General features: G+C 38.8%; 1 protein-coding gene across 9 annotated transcripts in view; it reads right to left on the bottom strand.

Moving 5' to 3' along the window:
* The window catches only part of OPRM1 (opioid receptor mu 1), a 128,745-nt gene that overhangs the window by 38,311 nt on the left and 75,757 nt on the right, over window positions 1–14,677 (bottom strand). Inside the window, exon 3 of one of the 9 annotated variants that reach the window (XM_023206101.1) lies at window positions 9,579–10,539. The exons of the other annotated variants lie outside the window; for them this stretch is intronic. The gene's annotated coding sequence lies outside the window, so the exon portion shown is untranslated. Of the gene's footprint in view, window positions 1–9,578; window positions 10,540–14,677 lie in introns of those variants that run through there. 9 annotated transcript variants of the gene reach the window in all.

Raw genomic sequence — 14,677 nt, 5'->3', positions numbered from 1 at the left:
TTTGAAGATCACATTGTCTAAGAGTAAAAGGGGTGACATCAGGCCTCTGAATCCTGCTACAGGAAAGGAACTATTGCTTGCTAATTTGCCTCAAAAAGAGAAGACCGGAAGAGGCCTCTATGAAACTAAGCAAAGAGGCACCTTTGCTTGATGGTGAAGGACCCGAGGCACACAGAGGTACAAGTATTTGAGGCCTTTCTGCCATTTCTCTAGACTCCATCGAAAACTAAAGTGGAGTCTAGCTTGCATTGCGGGCCACGTGTATTTCTAGGAGTGCATTGCTGAGCATGTTGTAAGCAATGTGCCCCAGAAATACTCTTCCGCCTCTCAGGCCACACTGAGGTAGGCATGTAAAGCTTTCCTATCTTCTTTTCAAAGATGACTGTGCTGAGAGTAATCTTGGAAATCTTGAGACATTTTCTCATTATAGTGAATGCTGTAACAGTCATAGTTGTTTATTTTTTCCATATCTTTTGCATTCTTTTCTCTTTTTTTCATTTATTTATTTATTTATTTATTTATTTATTTATTTATTTATTTATGAGACGGAGTCTCGCTCTGTTGCCAGGCTGGAGTGCAGTGGCGCTATCTCAGCTCACCGCAAGCTCCGCCTCCCGGGTTCCCGCCACTCTCCTGCCTCAGCTTCCTGAGTAGCTGGGACTACAGGCGCCCGCCACCACGCCCGGCTACTTTTTTCTGTATTTTTAGTAGAGACGGGGTTTCACCGTGTTAGTCAGGATGGTCTCAATCTCCTGCCCTCGTTATCCACCGCCTCGGCCTCTCAAAGTGCTGGGATTACAGGCGTGAGCCACCGCGCCGGGCTCTTTGCTGTATTTTCTTACAATCCGTGGTTTGAACTGATCAGTTCTATGTAAACTGACTCCCAGCCTCCCTGTTCCCAGATTTGTGACTACATTTTCTCCTTTTGTTTGGACATCTGTGCCTGCTTGTCGTATTGGTTTCTCAGAGACAATACTTCTCAAAAGGCACTTACTCTTTCTCACCTCTTCATCCCACCACTACCACAATGAGAACAACACAATAATCAGTAAAATCACTTACGAAGATACAACAAATGGAGAATTGAGATTATTAGAAAGAAGGATCAACAAGACTTAATTATTTTTTAGAAGGAGGGAATGAAAGAAGAGTGTAATGTGACTTCCGCATTTCTAGCATGGGAGAATGAATAGATGGCAATATCGTTGTCTAACAGAGAAAGCAGAGAGGAAAAGCAGATTTGGTGTTGACACTTTGGGTGTATGCTGTTGCGGGACAAAGGAGACTGTTCATTAAGCCATTGGAAATGTCTACAGTTTAGCCGGAGCCACTTACGTACGGGTCACCAGACTCTAGATAATGATTCTAATGCGAGCAGATGGGATCTGTGCTGTGATGCAGAATGGAAAGAATGCTGAAGGCAGAGAAGGATCAAGTTCCAGAAAAAAACAGAGAGGAAAAGAGGGAGTGAGACAGGGAGGAAAGATAGGAATGCACTTTGCAGGCTACGTCAGAAATATGTGAGTGTGAGAGAAACGAGGTTTGAAATGTCAGGCAGAAGCCAATCTGTGGGAAAATATTAAAATCATCTTACACACGTTTTTGTAAGTAGAGGATTTGATCTTTATCATATCTAGTCAAAGCAATTCTCGTGTATCATGACTATAGCTGATTATACATGTAAAATGCAATTATTCATGGACTGTAACTTTTTGATGGCAATTGTTTTGAAATAGAATTTATCAGGATTCTTGCATTTGAAGGCATTAAGTTTGCTGCAGTACTAAAGCCGTGAGTTTGTCTGTATGTGAAATCACATATTTCATGTGTCTTAACATATTGGATTACATTTCACTTATGTGATAAAAACTTCCCTGATAAATCTTATAGCTCATATAAGAAATGATCTTGATAGAAATGTGCCCAAATCTGACAATCTTACAAATTTAAATGACAATTCCAGGATCAATTTGCAAACTAAAAAATTATGTAAAATATCAATACAAATAAATAAATTTTTGATTAACCATGCCAGAGAAACTAATTATTATTCCCTTTTCCATATAGAAAATGATAATCTGAAATTTTAATCAAATAATCAGGCATTCCTAAAGTATGCAGCCTACCATTTAAGAAAGCATTACAGAGGTATGGCAGGGAGTTAACTAGCAAAAATATTTATTTTTCTGACCAGGTGCAGTTGCTCACGTCTTTAATCCTAAGCTCTTTGGGAGGCTAACTTGGGAGGATCCACTGAGCCTAGGTGTTCAAGGCTGCAGTGAGCTACGATCATGCTACTGCACTCCAGCCTGGGCAATAGAGCAAGATCTCATTTCTAAGAAATGAAAACAAATTAAAAAGATAAAAAAAGTATCTTTTCTGAATTTTGTGATATTTGTGCTATTTGTCAAATTTTAAAACTTTATATTTGTAAATCATTTTTCCATTGAATTATCTGCTTAGTTTCTTATTTTTACTTGTGATTTTTTATCATTTTCTTACAGAGCACTCCAGTGTGTATGAGTCTTGAGCCCCACCCTACATATTTCGAGCCCCTCCCTGCTCACCTCTCATTTCTGGCTCTCAGAGCTGTTCCTGGAGGGAGCCTGATGATCTCTCTGGTGTCTCCCCTGGATTTCTACCACAAGACTCTAGAGGGCTCACTTCCCACACGCAGCGCAGGTGCCTCTGGCTGGCACAAAAGTTCCCAACTCCATTAACCTCCTCTACCCCATTTTGGGTCTCCTCCTCATATTGAAAGACCATTTCAGTTTCTCTTTGCCAAGTGTCATCTGGCCAGATTTCTACTCCCCTCTAGCTACTCCAGGGGACCCTGGGACACTCTGTGAAGTGTCTGTCTCCAGAATTCCAGTCAGGTGAGAGGTCACATCAATTATTGTTTTGGATTCCTTTTGTTTATTTTCCCATAAAGAGTTTCCTGGAGTGAGAGAATGAGATGATCAGTTGGTAAAGGCAGGGCTCACACTCAGTTAATTTCTCCTACTCTCTTTCTCCTATCCTCTCAAATGTCTTTCCCGAACCCAGAATGTTTTCCTGTCTCCTGTCTTCCTCTCTGTGTGGCAGGATCATCAACATTTTCAACAACTTTTATTTTCTAATGTATGACCTATTGCATAAGCTGTATTCTTTCAGTTTTTAAGATGACCTTTCTTCCCTCCTACCCCCTTCCTGAGATAAGGTCTGGCTCTGGTGCCCAGGCTGGAGTGCAGTGGCACAATCATGACTCACTACAGCTTTGACCTCCTCTGTTCAAGCGATCTTCCTACCTCAGCCTCCCAAGTTGCTGGGACCACAGGCATGCATCACCATGCCTGGCTAATCTTTTGTACTTTTTGTAGAGATGAGGGGTGGGCCTTCAACATGTTGCCCAGGCTGGTCTCAAATTCCTAGGCTCAAGAGATCCTCCCTCCTTGGCCTCCCAAAGTGCTGGGATTACAGATGTGAGCCGCCACATGCAGCCTAGGATATGTTTTTCATAATAAGTGCAAGCTTTCAGAATTCATTAAAAACATTTTCCTTTCTCATCCATCTAGTTTTGCATTTTAAAACTAAAGCTTTCAAAATTCTATAATGGAATTGATAGTCAATTGCTCTCCCTGTGGGTTCTTTTTCCCTTTCTTGGAAATACAGGCTTACTCTCATAGTCTGGTTTTAAGGATAACAGACCTGCAGTATAAAAAGGAATTACTGAAAGGAGATATATGCAATGGATATTATTTTCATTTCTTATTTTTGCTAAGTGCCTATTAGGTAACTGGTAAGGAAATTAAATAGGCATTTGGAATGTGGAGTTTAGAAGAGAGGACAGGGCTAGTGGTGTGACTTTGGGAGTAGTTGACATATGGGTAGTTTATAAAGTGTGGAACTGAGGAAGAAAACTTAAGGAGAAAGTATACGCACAGAAGAGAAGAGGGCCTAGGTTAAAGCTTCAAGAAAGGTAGAGGAACTTAGAAATGGCCAGAGAATTTAAGCAAGAAACCCAGAGCTGGGGTTAAGGAAGTCAAAAGAATAAAGATTACCATGAAGTCTATAGTGGTCAAATTTGCTGAATGCAAGGAGATTTAGTAACAGAAATATGCTCACTGCCTTTGACAAAGTACCTGTTAATAACCTTGGCAAATTCCATGGAGTGGTAGGGTTGGATGATAAATAGATATGAGTTAAAAAACAAAAAAAAAAGTAAATGGGGAGTGAGGATCTGGAAGTCAATGATTTAGAAAAGTCTTTGGAGATATTTTGGTACCAAGAGGGAAAGAGAACTGTGAGTTCAAGAAAGATTTCTGTTTTTGTTTTAATTAATTAATTAGTTTTTATTTTTATTTTTTGAGATGGAGTCTCACTCTGTCGCCCAGGCTGGAGTGCTGTGGCATCATCTCAACTCACTGCAATCTCCACTTCCCAAGTTCAAGCGATTCTTCTTCCTCAGCCTCCTGAGTAGTTGGAATTACAGACATGTGCCACCTTGCCCAGTTAATTTTTGTATTTTTAGTAAAGACAGGGTTTCACCATGTTGGCCAGGCTGGTCTTGAACTCCTGACCTCAAGTTATTCACCCACCTCAGCTTTACAAAGTGCTAGGATTACAGGCATGAGCCACCATGCCTGGCCTTATTTCGTTTTTTAAAAAATGTGATTTCAAGGTTGGGCGAAGTGGCTCATGCCTGTAATCCCAGCACTTTAGGAGGCTGAGGTGGGAGAATCACTTGAGGCCAGGAGTTCAAGACCAGCCTGGCCAGCGTGGTGAAACTCTGTCTCTAAAAACAAAACAAAACAAAAATCCTAGAAACAACCTCCTTATGATGTGATATACTAGAGAATGTATGTGTGCTATTAAATCATTTGTAGCAATGAAAACTTGAAGAAGCAGGGAAAAAAGAGTATGAGCAATGTCCTTGAAAAACTGAAAGGGGGTGGGGTTTGGAGCACATGCGGATTGGTTGATTTCTTCTTGATTATGACGGGCAACAAGACTAAAAATATAGGTACAGATACAGAAGAGGCTTGTAGATCTGTTGAGAACATTTTTTGCCTGCTTTTATTTTTTTTTATTGAAAGTCCTCTATTAGCCGCATTTTTTTCTGTTTTATAATTTTCATTTGTTTTACTTGTCAGCAAAACTTCAAGAAAGAATCCATAGTCACTGTTCTGAATTTTATCGGAAAGGAACAAAATGAATATTTGTTGGATGAATAAATAAAATAAAACCCAGAAGTATCTATGAAAGGAAATGATAGAGAAGAAAATGTCGGAGGTCTAGAAGAGAAGAGAATAGGAAAGTAGATTTAGCAGAGAAACATTTGCTTGGCAATATTAGGTGCTCATTTGAGATTTGTAGTTTATAAAAAAGGAATGAGGATGATGGATTGAAGAGCTCAGTTTTGTGGGAGGTATCAGATTCAGGGTCTGGAAAGGAAGAGGTGCTGGTCTGAAAGGTGATGATTCTTACAGGGGAGATTTTGGAGTTCTTGATGTCCAGTTCTAGGATACGACTATGGAAGACTGGGCCAAAATATACCTGGAGTGAAATATTGATAATGAGCCCGATTCAAATACTATCTCCTTCATGATGTCTTTTGATCCTTTCCACGGGTGTGATCTCTCTAGGTTGAGTTCTGCTAATGACTATTGTTACTATTACTGCGGTTACTGCTACTTCTACTACGTTTTCCGTTTCTTCTTATTCTTGTCATTTTTCTTCTTCCTTCTCCTATTCCTCTTCTTCTTCCTCCTTTCTTCTTCTTTCTCCCAATTCTCTTCAGGTTAGTCTGTTTTATATTACAGTAATGACTTGATTATATCTCCTTTAGCACATGTAGTCTTTAAACAAGTATTGAGTCAAACTTTCTTTTTTCATTCAATTTTAAAATTAATTTTAATCAGTTTATGAAAACACAAATTTTTGTGTACAAACACTTGTACACAAGTTTCAAATAATACTAAAGACCCCTTTAAGCCAATTCCAGTATCATATGCCTCTTTTCCTCAAACACATACACACCACACACTCTCTCTGTCTCATGAATTTGGACTGTTACATTGCCTTGACAATAATTATGTGCATAAATATGTACCCTTACAAAATATACAATGCTGTGTTATTTATTTTTATTTTTTATTTTTTTGAGACAGAGTCTCACTCTGCAGCCCAAGCTAGAGTGCAGTGGCATGATCTTGGCTCACTGCAACTTCTGCCTCTGGGACTCAAACGATTCTCATGCCTCAATCTCCCAAGTAGCTGGGATTACAAGTGCATGCCACTATGGCCAGCTTTTTCTTGTTTTATATGTTTTAGTAGAGACATGGTTCCACCATGTTGGCCAGGCTGGTCTTGAACTCCTGACCTCAGGTGATCCGCCCACCTCAGCCTCACAAAGTGCTGGGATTATAGGTGTGAGTCATGGCGCCCGGACTACATTATTTATTTTCTTAACTCAAATAGTAACATACTCTATCTACTTTGTATATATTTTGTGAGTTCCTTCAACTTTTTAGTCAGCAATATAATTTTGTGGGTTCTTCATTTTAATACCTGTAGCCTTAGTTCATTTTTTTTTTTTTTTTTTTGAGATGGAGTTTCACTCTTGTTGCCCAGGCTGGAGTCCAATGACGTGATCTCGACTCACTGCAACCTCCACCTCCCGGGTTTGAGAGATTTTCCTGCCTCAGCCTCTCAAGTAGTTGGGATTACAGGTGCTCGTCACTACATCCAGCTAATTTTTGTAGTTTTAGTCGAGACAGGGTTTCGCCATGTTGGCCAGGCTGGTCTCAACCTCCTGACCTCAGGTGATCCATCTGCCTCAGCCTCCCGAAGTGCTGGGATTACAGGTATGAGCCATCATGCCCGGCTTAGTTCATTTTTTAAAAAATAGTTGTGTAGTAGTATTTTATGTGAATACGCTTCATTTCATGTATCCTTTTTGCCACTTGGCATTTACGTTGTTCATTTTTCAATATGATTAGCAACGCTGCAATGGGTGTTGCTGTAACTGTCTCTTTGTGCAAATCTTTCTCTGGGCTGGTGTTAGCAGTTTCCAGAGGATCCACATTTCTGTTTAGAGAAGGCCACCCAAATTACCTGGAAAAGCAGTTGTCCTCTGATCTGAGGCACATGATCGTTTGTTCCTACATCCTCCCGATATTTGATGTCAAAACACTTTAAAACATCTACCAATCTTTTTTTTTGTTTGTTTTCAGACAGAGTGTTGCTCTGTCACTCAGACTGGAGTGCAGTGGGGGTGATCACAGCTCACTGCACACTGTAGCCTTGACCTCACTGACTTAAATGATCCTCCCATCTCAAACTCCCAAGTAGCTGGGACTGTAGGCACACACCACTGCACCTGGCTAATTTTTTGTTTATTTTTTGTAGATATGAGATCTCCCTCGATTGCCTAAATTGGCCTTGAACTCCTGAGCTCAAACGATCTGCCTGCCTCAGCCTCCAAAAGTGCTGGGATTACAGGCATGAGCCACCATGTCCAGCTATATCTACCAATATTATGAATTATATGTAATATGCCATTATTGTTTCAATTAACAGTATACTATTTAGAGGTTGAAAATAATTTCATCTATTTCTGGGTTAATTGTACTGCCTCTTCTATGAATTTATTTTCTTTTTCTGACTATTTTTATTGGGTTATCTTTTTCCTACTGATTTATAAAAATTTAAGATACATGCTGCAAATATTTCCTCAAAGATTGCTATTGTTTAACTTTATTCATAGTGTTTTTGTCCCTTAGAAGTATTACATTTTGACTACCTGTGGTATATGTGCCTATACATGTTTTTCATAAAGGTCTTACTTATTCTGAGATTATTAGAAATGATCTCTGAAATCTTCTTCTGATAATTTAAAAATATTGATTCCTTTACAGGGTGCATTATTTAAACTTTGTAAAAATAATACATGCTTACTGTATAAATACACAATACAGCAAAATACAAAGAATAACATAAAAATAAAGTAAAATCCTACTACATGGTGATTGCCTTTTCAACCGTTTCCTTATACATGAGAAGAGGAGTAATGAAAATGAATACTGTCTACGTACCCGGTATTACACTAAGTAATTCATAAAGTTAATGGGGTGGGCACTTCATCATCCCCATTTTACAGGCAAGAAAACTAAGGCTCAAAGACATCAGCTCCCTTTCCCCAATCTGTAAAGCCAGTAAATGACAGACTGGGATTCCCTGGGTCTGTTCACTGTGCTACCCTTCCTCCCTCTAACACATGGGGCATATCTCAGAGGTAGGGTTGAGTCTTCTAAGTCTTTTAAGCTCCTTGTATAGGAGCACTTGAAATGCTTATTTTAGGCTGAGGTGGGTGGATCACTTGAGGTCAGGAGTTTGAGACCAGCCTGGCCCAAATGGTGAAACTCCATTTCTACTAAAATTATAAAAATTGGCTATGCGTGCTGGCCTGCACTCATAATCCCAGCTCTTCAGGAGGCTGAGGCAGGAGAAATGCTTGAACCCGGGAGGTGGAGGTTGCAGTGAGCAGAGATTTCGTCACTGCACTCCAACCTGGGAACAGAGCGAAACTCTGGAAAAAAAAAAGTGCTGATTTTAGTTGGTTATATAAAAAACAGATTTAATCTCTATGAAAAAGGTACAAATACATAATTTCATCCTTGTAATGAAAAATGCCAGTTCTTTTTGCTTTGTCTCATTCCTATTTTTCACTGTATCATTTTCAATATTTGTAACTGATTATGTTGCTATTTACTTCAATATCTCTAAAAAGCATGTTTCTAGTGAACGTTGAGGATATAACCTCTAAGAGAGCTGGTTTGGCTTAAGGTTCAAAGTAGTTTTTGTTCACTTTGAAAATGTTTCTCTATTCATTGTCTTCTTGATGCCGATTGTGTTGTTGAAAACTCTCATTCTATTCCCTTTAAAAATATAATTTTCTCTTCTCTTGTAGTACTTGCAATCTTATCTCTTTTGTATGTTCTTGAATTTTATTAAAATGTGGCAAGAATTTTAAAAAATATTTATTGTGCTTGGAACACAGAGACATCAGTTCAGTCCCATTTCTTTCTTTAGTTATAGGATGTTTGGGCTGTTATTTCTTCCAATATTGCCTCTCTTCCATTTCCTTTGTTCTCTACCTTTAATAGATAAATTTTAGCTTTTCTGTGTCTATCCTTTTAGTATCTTACGTGTTTCTTCATACTCTCCATTTCTGTCCCATTTTCTTTTCTTTTCTTGTCTTTTTTTGTTTGTTTGTTTGTTTGTTGATTGGTTGGTTTGAAGGAATCTTGCTCTGTCCCCCGGGCTGGGGTGCACTGGTATGATCTCGGCTCACTGCAACCTCCCACCTCCCAGGTTCAAGCGATTCTTCTGCCTCAACCTCCTGAGTAGCTGGGACTACAGGCGTGTACCACCATGCCTGGCTAATTTTTGTATTTTTAGTAAAGGCTGCGTTTCACCATATTGGCAAGGCTGGTCTTAAACTTCTGACCTCAGGTGATTTGCCCGCCTCGGCCTCCCAAAGTGCTGAGATTAGAGGTGTGAGCCACCACACCCAGCCTCCATCCCATTTTCTATGTTCTTCCAGCTCATTAACATGCTCTTTGTCTTCTCTCCTTCTGGTTTTCAGCTCACCCATAAAATCCTGAATGGCCAAAAATTATGGTTGTTATTTTTAGAATTTCCAATTTGTTTGTTTATTTAACAAACATTTATGTGTCAGATACTGTTCAGAGTGCTTTACTAATGCTAAATTATTTAATCCTCATACCACACATATAAGGTACATACCATGACTATCTTCATTTTACAGATGGAAAAATGAAGACACAGATTGGTTAAATAATTTGCCCTGGAGACATCCAACTATTGATTGTCGTCAGAGCCAGGATTGAAACCTAGGTTGTCTGGGAATTTAGGTGCTATGCTTTGCTTGTTAATAATCACCTCTTATTATTTTTGAATTGCTTCCTCCTATTTCATAAACCAATTCTCTCCTTTATCTCTCTGAAAATGTGAAATATGACTTATTATCATTCATTTTTCTATTTTTCTGAGACAGTGTCTTGCTCTGTCGCCCAGGCTGGAGTACAGTGGGACAAGCTTGGCTCATTGCAACCTCCACATCCCAGGTTCAAATGATTCTGCTGCCTCAGCCTCCTGAGTAGCTGGGATCACAGGCGTGGGCCACCACACTGGCTAGTTTTTGTAGTTTTAGTAGAGATGGGTTTTGCCATGTTGGCTAGGCTGGTCTCGAACTCCTGGACTTAAGTGACCGACATGACTTCACCTCCCAAAGTGCTGGGATTACAGGTGTGAGCCACCATGCCTGATATGACTTATTTTAAAATGCTTGTGTGATTACTTTTTTATTCTGTTTCCTCAAGTGTAAATTCTTCTGTGTATTGTGTTCCCACTGGTGCCCTGTCTCTTTCCTGGGGCAGTCACTCTTCAACAGTGTGATGATTATTGGCTTTGAGCTGATCCTTGAAGATAATATCCCCTGGTAGACTGTTCACTGCTTCTGCTTGTGCAGCCTGGCTGGAGATAAAGGTTAGAATTAGCTCCTGAGTTTACACACCATGCAGTTTTCAATAAAAACAGAGGATGAGACGGCTTGTAGTAGATGTAATACATTAGTGGATGGCCATCTGATTTCGACTACTTATCTTTCCTTCTAATCCTGCAGAGAAGTGCTAGTCTCCCAGGTATAGCCTAGTTTCTCTTCTGTAAGTATGCATGAATTTTATAAAGGATACCGTTGCTTATGTCTAGCCTGGAAGACATAAAAGAATAAACTAACATGCCTGCTACCACTGTGGAAATCTGCCTCATAATGGAATATCAGTGGGGTTGCCTCCACTATCTGCAGCTTATATTGGCTGTTCTTAGTTTCAGATATTCTTTCAGCATTTTAGTTTATCTGCAATGGGAGAATCTCCTTTCTTCTGACTTCATGTTTCATGAGTGAAGTCATCCACCATTTCTCTGCTTTGATTTCTCTCAGTTCCATTATTCACTCCTTTCAAAAAGAGGAGTGATTAGCTAGTTTATATGTTTAAAGAATAGGATATGTATAGCTTTCTCCCTTTCTCTCTTTCTTTGAGGTTCAGCTTCCCAAGGAAAACACAAAGCTACTCTATTTTCTAAATTTTAAAGGGGCGGGTATCCATGTGTGGAGGTCACCAGTGGTCCAAGCAGGCAATCAGGTGGTTTAGTATGCTGCATTCTGGGATAAGAATTGGGAAGCCATTGTTACTGCACAACTTTTCATTATAAAGATATTTATCAGTAGTGAAGTTGTTAATTCATTTTGTCTTATCTCTCAGTTGGTTCAAAAATGGCAGAGAAAACAGGAGTAACCTTTAATAGGGCCCTTTAAAAGATCACATTGTTTAGTAAGAATTTCTCTGTCATTTTCATAAACTAATGTATGACTGTCCATTGATTTATTGCTTTATATTATCTAAAAAATAGTTTCTATCATGTTTTGGAGTTTGGACACCAGGAGTGGAGTCTTGTGCTTGTTTTCAGTTAGCTATCTTGAAAATGAAAGATTGAAATTCACTTTAAACAAGTACTCAGTTTTAGTATTGAATAAAAGCAAATCTTTTGCTATCAACGAATTTTAAAATACATTTCAACTTTTTGCATGCTTGCACATGAAATCTTAGTGCTATGTAACATATGTGATGATTATAGTAGTATTATCTGTTTTATCTATTGGTTTATAAGTACAGAGATCACCTTCAATCTGCACTCGATTGCCTGCCTTGCTATGCCTGAGCAACATGATGCATTCTCTTGATCCTAATGGCCACATTTATATATTTGTTTAATTATGACATTCCTAATCATCTCACATTCTTAGGAGATTTCCCTTCAATAAGAATAAACCATACCTTCCCAGCGCTTGTTATCTTACCACTCCCACATTGATTCTCATTTTTATCCCTCTCCTATTGCCAAAGAAGGAGAATGGACAGTATGTAATAGTCAGTTGAGTAATTGTGAGAAAGACCAAAAAAAGTCCCCGAGAGCTTTTGGGGAGCAGCCTAGTTGCTAACCATCAGTCTGTGGTATTCCTCTGTGGAACAAAATTCCATAGAATATAAACCTCAGATGAGGTCTCTCCATGGTGTGATGCAACAATACAAAAATAAGTTAACTTTGCAACCATGCCTGGACAAGAGAGAAAACCAAAATCATCCACAACCATAAAAATGGCAAGCATCTACCTTTTCCAGTTAACATTAAGTAACCACTGCTTCTTATTGTCATTGACCACTGCTCAGTGACAACTCTAGCCTTATGTGCTTAATTCTGCCTCCTAGATAAAAAATTACTGATGCTCATTCATCAAATTTCTCTTGCTTTAAGATAGCACCCTGCCTAGATAGACCTTCGTTTCTTTCGTTTCTTTGAATCCTTTCCCAAATCACCAAATATAAACTGAAATCCCTGGATGTTGTGTCCCTTGCTGCAGCAAGATCAATAAACCTATTTTTTTTAAACTACAGAGATATTCCTGGTGGTTTTGTCTGGTGAGCATGGATAATACAGTATACTTGAAGATAACAATGAGGATCAGGCTTCATGATTAGCAGGCCAACAAAAATCAGCAATTAGAGGGAAACAATAGACATTTTCCAATGATGTTGACAGATGGGTACAGGCCACTTAAGGGGCATTGTAGCTATATCAGCTGCTGCACCACTGAAATCTCGGCAAATATACTTATCCAGTGTCTATCTGTGGCAGGCAAAAACCCATCTCAGGTGGACCTGGGAGTATGAAAGCTAGTATTGGATACCATCTCACCTTTTTTTAGAGCTGCTTCCTTCCTTCAGCATCTATAACTACACACTGTGCCTTTAGCTAGATCTTCACCATGCTCTAGGCTAAATCTCTTTCCATATTATGCATTTCATACCTTCAAATGTCAGTTAAACATGGTCTTTAGGCCTAGAAGTTATCAAAGTGAAGACCTGCTTGCTCAGTTATAATCAACTGGCTTATACTTATAGTGAGTATTTTCAATACCTTCTAGAGGTATTTTGCACCTTAATATGTCTATCCAATGTTCTCTTAATTAGAATCTTAATTGTTACAGGATTTAGAAGCAAAAGCTTGCCTTTTAAGGAAGAAACATTACTAGAGATTCCTGAGTCATACCAACTGCTTACTCTATCTTAAGAGCAAAGTCGGCTCTATTAAAATGCTGTGAACCCACAGACCAATGGGTAACTACAGCTACCTTGATTTGTTAATCTCCTCCTATATTTGGCTTCCTAACCAATTTAGGAGTAAAACAGTCCAGCATATTCTAGTAGTAAGAATATTGGGTTTGGAATTAGGATATAAAAATCTGGACATTGTGTCTGTGATGTTAGTCAAGTTGCTGAGGCTCAATTTCCATAAATGTGAAGTGTTGATGATATTACCACAAAAATTATCATTAAAACAAATTAAATAATAATGGAGATAGATACTGTTTTTGAGCATTATAATTATAGCCAACATTTGTTGAAAGCTAGGCATTGCTCTAAAGAGTTTACTTGGATTTTTCTTACTTGATCTTCATCACAGCCTTTCAAGATGCATGGTACCACCTCTTAAATAGCAGTGGCAAAGATTCTGGGCAGATGAATGAGTAGAAGCTTCAAGAATCTGTCTTCCCATCTAGATAACAACTGCATTAGCATATTCTGTCTGTTGTAAATATTTTTGAATTTTGGAGTGTTATTGAAGGCTTGCAACTTCCAGGGGAATGCTTGACAGTAAACTGTGGTTAATTTTGGTCAATTTCTGCTCTTATCTGGCTAGCAGCTTTCTCTCTCTCACCCTGAGCCTGGTTGGAGGCAGTGCATGAGCTGCAGGAAGCTTGCATGCAGCTTGCAGGAGCCAAGGTAGGCAAGAAGAACTCTGTCCTCCAAATATCAGAATCTATGCTCTGAGTGCTGACTGCTGCTTCTGATCATGGAGGTGCAGACACAAAGACAGATAGTCATTGTTGTATCTCCTCACCTCCAAATATTACAAATTCTTTTTCCTGTAACTGAAGCAACTTCCAGGGAATTTAAATTACCAGGACCATATTCCCCCTACTTCATTTGGTTTTCCTTTTTTGACGATCAGACATTAAAGACTAGGATATTCAAAAGCAACTGCATATACCAGGAAAATCAGAAAGTCACCAACAAGCCAAGGGAGAGGCACAGGCTCAGAAAAATGCCTGAGAAGACATTAAGTTTATATCATAGGCTAATCATTAGCATAGAGATAACTTACAAGAATCAAAATCAAATCAAAATGAAACAAAATAACAGCAAACTCGGGAAAGGGAACGACCTTATTTCCAGAGTTACCAGATTATCAGATTTAAATGTCTATTTTTGAAAAAAAAAATCAGTAGGCATACAAAGAAAGAAAAAAGTATGAACAACAACAGAAACTGTTACTGAGAGAGATCAGAAGACAAACCTACTAAAGAAGTCTTTAAAACATCATTTGAAAGCTACTCAAATAACAAAAGGAGGATATGGAGAAGGTCAAGAAAACAATGTATGAACAAAATGAAAATATCAATAAGGAAATAGAAAATCTAAAGAGAAACCAAAAGGAAGTTTTAGAGCTGAATATAATAATAACGGAAATTTTAAAAAGTGACCAAAAGGAT

Source organism: Piliocolobus tephrosceles, chromosome 5 (genome assembly GCF_002776525.5).
Source record: "Piliocolobus tephrosceles isolate RC106 chromosome 5, ASM277652v3, whole genome shotgun sequence".
In the NCBI taxonomy this organism is placed as follows: Eukaryota; Metazoa; Chordata; class Mammalia; order Primates; family Cercopithecidae; genus Piliocolobus; species Piliocolobus tephrosceles.
The sequence above is the reverse complement of the archived record's forward strand: the minus strand, read 5'-3'. Positions and strand labels throughout refer to the sequence as shown.